This window comes from Telopea speciosissima, chromosome 1 (assembly GCF_018873765.1).
Source record: "Telopea speciosissima isolate NSW1024214 ecotype Mountain lineage chromosome 1, Tspe_v1, whole genome shotgun sequence".
NCBI lineage: Eukaryota > Viridiplantae > Streptophyta > Magnoliopsida > Proteales > Proteaceae > Telopea > Telopea speciosissima.
The window spans coordinates 45158186-45164099 of NC_057916.1; the positions used below are offsets into that span (position 1 = coordinate 45158186).

At 38.8% G+C, this 5914-nt stretch overlaps 1 non-coding gene across 1 annotated transcript; it reads left to right on the plus strand.

The window, feature by feature from the left end:
- Positions 1 to 3478: 3478 nt before the first annotated feature.
- LOC122649333 lies at positions 3479 to 3585 on the plus strand. The gene has a single exon (XR_006331292.1). It is a non-coding gene; the product is annotated as a small nucleolar RNA R71 (small nucleolar RNA).
- The last annotated feature ends 2329 nt before the right edge of the window (positions 3586 to 5914 follow it).

The window sequence follows — 5914 nt, forward strand, 5'->3', positions numbered from 1 at the left end:
AAAAAAATCCTGCAATAAGAGGACCCACCTAATGAGGCGAGCCTTAGCATCTTTTTTCTACACAAGATATTTGATAGCTACATGGTCAGTACAAACAATCACATGGGATCCAATCAAGTATGGCCTAAACTTCTCTAAAGCAAATACAACAGTTAAAAATTCTTTCTTAGTGGCGGTATAATTAAGCTGTGCATCATCAAGAGTCCTATTTGCATAGTAAATCACATGGGGCAATTTGTTGATTCTTTGCCCAAGAACAGCCCCTATTGCAAAATCAGAGGCATCACACATAAACTCAAATGGCACTGTCCAATTTGGAGCTTGAATAATAGGGGCTGAGGTCAGTGCTCTTTTCAATTGCTCAAAACTCTTATGACACTCAGGAGAAAAATCAAATGGACAATCCTTTACCAAAAGGGAAGTGAGAAGTCTAGCTATTTGGCTAAAATCCTTAATGAATCTTCTATAAAAACTTGTATAGCCCAAAAAAGATTTAATGTCCTTCACACTCTTGGGTGGTGGTAAATTAACAATGAGGTCCACCTTAGATCTATCAATCTCTATCCCATCCTTGGACACAATGTGACCAAAAACGATGCTTTGCTTCACCATGAAGTGGCACTTCTCCCAATTCAAGACCAAGTTCTTTTCTATGCATCTTTTGAGAAACAAGGAAAGGTGATGCAAGCAATTAGAAAAGATAGAGCCGTGAATAAAAAATCATCCATAAACATATCTAAGAAATGCTCTACCATATCAGAAAAGATACTCATCATGCACCTTTGGAATGTAGCAGGGGCATTGCAAAGCCCAAAAGGAATACGCCGATAAGCAAAGCTTCCATAAGGGCATGTGAATGTGGTCTTATGTTGATCCTCCAAAGTAATAGGGATCTGATTATAGCCTGCATATCCATCAAGAAAACAATAATATTCATGCCCAGCTAGTCTCTCCAACATCTGATCAATAAAAGGCAAGGGGAAGTGGTCCTTCCAAGTTGCTGCATTCAATTTTCTGTAGTCAATGCACACTCTCCATCCCGTTTGAATACGAGTTGGAATCCATTCATTATTTACATTCTCAACTACAGTGACTCCTCCTTTCTTTAGTACAACCTGCACAGGACTCACCCATTGGCTATCAAAAATAGGATAAATTATGCCATAATCCAAGCACTTTAGGATCTCTTTTTTAATTGCCTCTTTCGTGACAGGATTAGCTCTTCTTTGGGGTTCCCTAGAAGGTTTGGAACTCTCCATTAGATGAATATGATGTTGAACAATGGAGGGGTTAATACCTTTGAGGTCTGACATGGTCCAACCTATGGCTTTCTTATATTCTTTCAGAAGCTTGATCAACTCTTCTTCCTGTATAGAAGTCAAATCAAAAGCAATAATTATAGGAAGAGTGTCATCTTGTACTAAGAAGGCATACTTGAGGTTGGAGGGCAATGCTTTCAACTCTAATGTGGGGGGCTCAATAATAGAGAGTTTAAGAATGGAGGTGGATAGGAGTCCAAGGGGCTCCAAAGGTGGTTGGATGCTCCAGACCTCAAATAAGGGGGTATCATCAACACTTTCCAATTCTTGCATACATTCCTGAAATCCCAAATCAAAATCAATCTCAAAGAAAGTGTCAACATCATCAAAAAATCCCTGAAACATATGTACCTCTTCATCAAAATCAGGCTGTTTGCCCAACCTAAATACATTAAAATTCACAGAAGTATTGCCAAAAGATAGCTTCATGAGACCATTCCTGCAATTGATTAAGGCATTACTGGTAGCAAGGAAAGATCTACCCAAAATAATTGGGATTTGATTCTTAAAGTTGGCAGCAGCTTGGGGGTCTAAAACAACAAAATCCACAGGAAAGATAAATTCCCCAACTTGTAACAGGACATCCTCAATCATCCCCTTAGGAACTTTAACCGACCTGCCTACAAGTTGAAGAGTAATTCTGGTTGGTTTCAGCTCTCTTAATCCCAACTGTTGGTAGACATGAAAGGATAACAAGTTCACACTTACACCAAGGTCCAATAAGGCATGATCAATGATGGTATTGCCTATAGTGCAAGAGATGGTGGGGCTACCAGGGTCCTTATGCTTGGCTGCTACCGGCTGTGCGATAAGAGAACTGATATTAGCAGCCAAGAATGCCTTTTTGGCACGTTAGTAGTCCGGTTTTGGGTGCATAAGTCTTTGAGGACTTTAGCATAAGCGGGGACCTGGGCTATAGCATCCAAAAGAGGAATATTCATTTGAACATGTTTAAAAACATCCAAAATTTTCTCCACAGAAGGAGACTTCTTGCTAACCAACCTATTTGGGAAAGGGACAGGTGGGGTATAAACACTTTCAGGGGTGGTCTCTTTCACTTTCTTAACAGAATCATCTTTGGTTTCCTCAACTAAATCATCTAGAATTACTTTAGGTTCATCAAATGAACCAGGAATAGTAGGCACTCCAATAGCCTTATCAGAAGGGGGAGAATCAACAGGAGTATAAGATGGTAGAGATTGAGGTGTACTAACTTGTTGATACTCACGGTCACTCCGCAAAGCATATATTGCTTTACCTGATTGGAGGGCCCTTGATGCTGTTGGCCCTGTATAAAATTGAGTGGAGGGGCTTGGGTACCTTGTTGAAAACAAACCTGATACCTAGGATTTGGCTCAGGTTGGCTAGGTAACTTTCCTATTTCCCTCTCATGTAGGATTGTAACAAGCTGGGTGAGTTGCTTCTCCACATTATTTTGACCTGTCATGAGAAGGGCTATCTTGTTCTCCATCTCACTCATTCTTGTTGCCTCTTCTATATTGATAAACCCTGGGGGTGGCTGATATGGAGCAAGGAGAGGTGGCCTAGCAGAATTAATAGAAGGTCCTAGATGAGGACGAGGGGGAAGGGGGTGAGGAGACATACATGTATTTTGTGGTGCATAGTTGGGCCTTTAGAGACCAAGCTGGCCTTGATTGTGAAAGTTGGATAGGTCTGCCTGGTTTCCCTGATTCTAGGAAAACTTGGGGTGATTTCTCCATCCTGGGTTGTAAGTGTTGTTGTATGGATTGTTTTGGTAGAGAGCACTTACATTCTCAGCGTTGGAATTACCCACAAAGGTGTTGGGGCATTCCTCCAAAAGATGCCCAAGTGTATGGCACCAACTGCATATTAACACATGGTTGACCTGGTTAACTAGCATAGGCTCTTTAGGCATTAGGGACTCCAACCTTTTGATGAGGCTGTCAAGTTTGGACTCTTTGGCTGGAACACCCTCTATGAGATACCCCTTAGTGGTTCTTTCAACCTCTTGGGAAGATTTCCACTCCCTAGTCTTTTCAGCCAAGTTAGTCAAGAATGTCCAGGCCTCATTCTCATCAGAAAAAGAGGTCAAGCCTACAGGACACATAGATTCTAAAAGCTACTTGGTCTAAAAGTCTATGCCCTTATAAATAATTTGACAAAGCTACCACAAATGAATACCATGGTGAGGGCATTCTAAAAGGAGGTCTTTAAATCTCTCCATGAACTTAGAGAATGACTCGTGTGATTTCTGCCTGAACTGGAAGATGTCACTCTTGAGCTTATTGGTCTTATGAAGAGGGAAATTTTTTCTCAAGAAGACAATGGTGAACTCATCCCATGTATTAATGGAATTTATTGACAGTCCATAGAGCCACTTCTTGGCCTGGTCCTTCAGGGCAAAGTTTATAAACCTCAGCCTCACTGCATCATCAGCTAAATTTTGAACCTTAATTAGAACACAAACCTCCTCAAATTCTCTAAGGAAAAGATAGGCATCTTCATTGGCTATCCCATGGAAGTGAGGTAGCATGCTAATAAAGTGGGTCTTGAGTTCATAGTTGTTTCCTATAGCAACGGGCAGATTGATGCAAGAGGGCTGTGCAGCCCTAGCAGGGTAAAATCTATCCTTAAGGGTCTTGGGTTGTTTGTCTCCCATGATCAAAGGTGGGGTCCAAGGTGGTGGAGGAGGTGGTATTCTAATAAGACGGTTACTTGAATCACGAGTCCACACCGTAGCCACCTAAACAATTATGAGGTCTCCTTTAGAAAAAATTAAAGAAAAGTAAAAGACTAGAAAAAAAAATCACCAAAAACAAGAGGGAGTCCAAGGTAGATAGAGCATCTATCCCTCAAGAATCGAAACAGTGGCTCCAAAGCTGTAAGGTTGCCATATAGGTTGACAGCAAGGGAACCCGTATAGTCTTCACGAGCCACCTACGGACTACTCCAAAGGATTCTGATGTAGAGTGGAGGACAACTATACGTTTCTATTTCCAATAGCTCTCACTATGTCGCTTTCCTGTTGTCAAAGTTGGTCACCTGCAAAGATAAGTCATATGCCATTCCACCTAACCAAGTCAAGATGTAGCGCCATAGGTAACTTAATCCTATGAGGGACACCAAAATAGGTAGGGTTTGGGCATAAGAAGGACTTTAGATTGGGCGTACAGTCTTTAAAATAGGAGAGAGACAAGATGAGGTTTTCAAAAACTAATTTATTTATTTTTTTTCAGAAAAAGAAGAGGAGAAAGAGAAGAAACTAAAGCACTTCAAATTACTTAAAAATCAAAAAAATAAAGTGGTCAATAATCTCCCCGGCAACAATGCCAAAAATTTGTTTGCAAGAAATAATTAACCGCAAGTGTACGGATCAATCATAGCTACGGGTCAAACTCAAGGAGATGTATGCCACTCTATTTTACTCACTTTAAAGCAATGCAAAGTCAACCAAATTAATTAAAATTTTAAATTAAACTAATGATAATTAAATTAATGCATCCTAACTCATAAGCATCTATTAAAATTACGCATCTAAGGAATTGAATTGGCATCCTACACACAAGCATCTAACCTATCAATACTAATGTGGATTCGAAGAAATAAATTGCAGCCACACTTCACAATCACATAAAAAAAACAAAAGAAGAGATTAGAGAGGGAGAATGAGACTAAGAGATTAGAGATGTAAAACCCGAAGGCGCTTGAACCGGATTGAAATTGCTTGCTTTTCACACTTGAAATGGCGCTACCAAATCTGAAATTAAAACAAAAATAATTAAATTAAAATCCTACCATAATGCATAATGATAATAGTGAATAAAAAATAAAAAATCCTAAAAGCATGATTGAACTAGGGAGGTAGAGAATGAAAAATAAAATTAAAAAAGTGGACAGTGAGAATTCCTAATAGAATGGAGGGATTAATTGAGATGATAATACTAATAAAATAAAACTAATAGAAGAAGAAAGAGGTAGAGAATAAGAAGCAGAAATTAGAAACTAAAAGAATTTAGAGGTTAAGAAGAAGAAGAACACAAAAATAAAAATAAGAAATTGATACTTCCTTCTACCAAAGTTGAATTACATGAACTAATTAGGCTTTGTATGAATATAGTTGAAAAAGCTTGAACACTTGAATAATCCTACCATGGCTTCCTCTTCCAAGTCTTCTAAATCTTCTCACTAGAATTTAGAAGCCTAGACTAGAAAGCTTGAAACTAAACTAGAATTATTACAACCATATTGAAGACATAAAATTAAAGCATGAATCAAAAGCATTACATCCATGGAATTGAAAGCATGAAATCAAACTAGAACTTAGAAAGCCAAAAACTAGAAGAAGAAAAGAATAAATTTCACTAATGAATTGAATAAGTTTACAAGCCCAAGGCTATGGGTATTTATAGGGAGAAGGGGAGAGGAGAAGAGAGAAGAGGTAGGAGAAATATTCCCTTCTCCTTCCTTTACAATAAGACTTGATCCCCAAGAAAATAAGAAAAAATAGAAACTAAGAGAGATAAGAATCCTAGCTACATAAACCTTCTATTTTTCAAAAAGTAACCTTCTAATTCTAAACTTGTGCTTCCTTATCTTTGTAGGTGTCTTCTCCA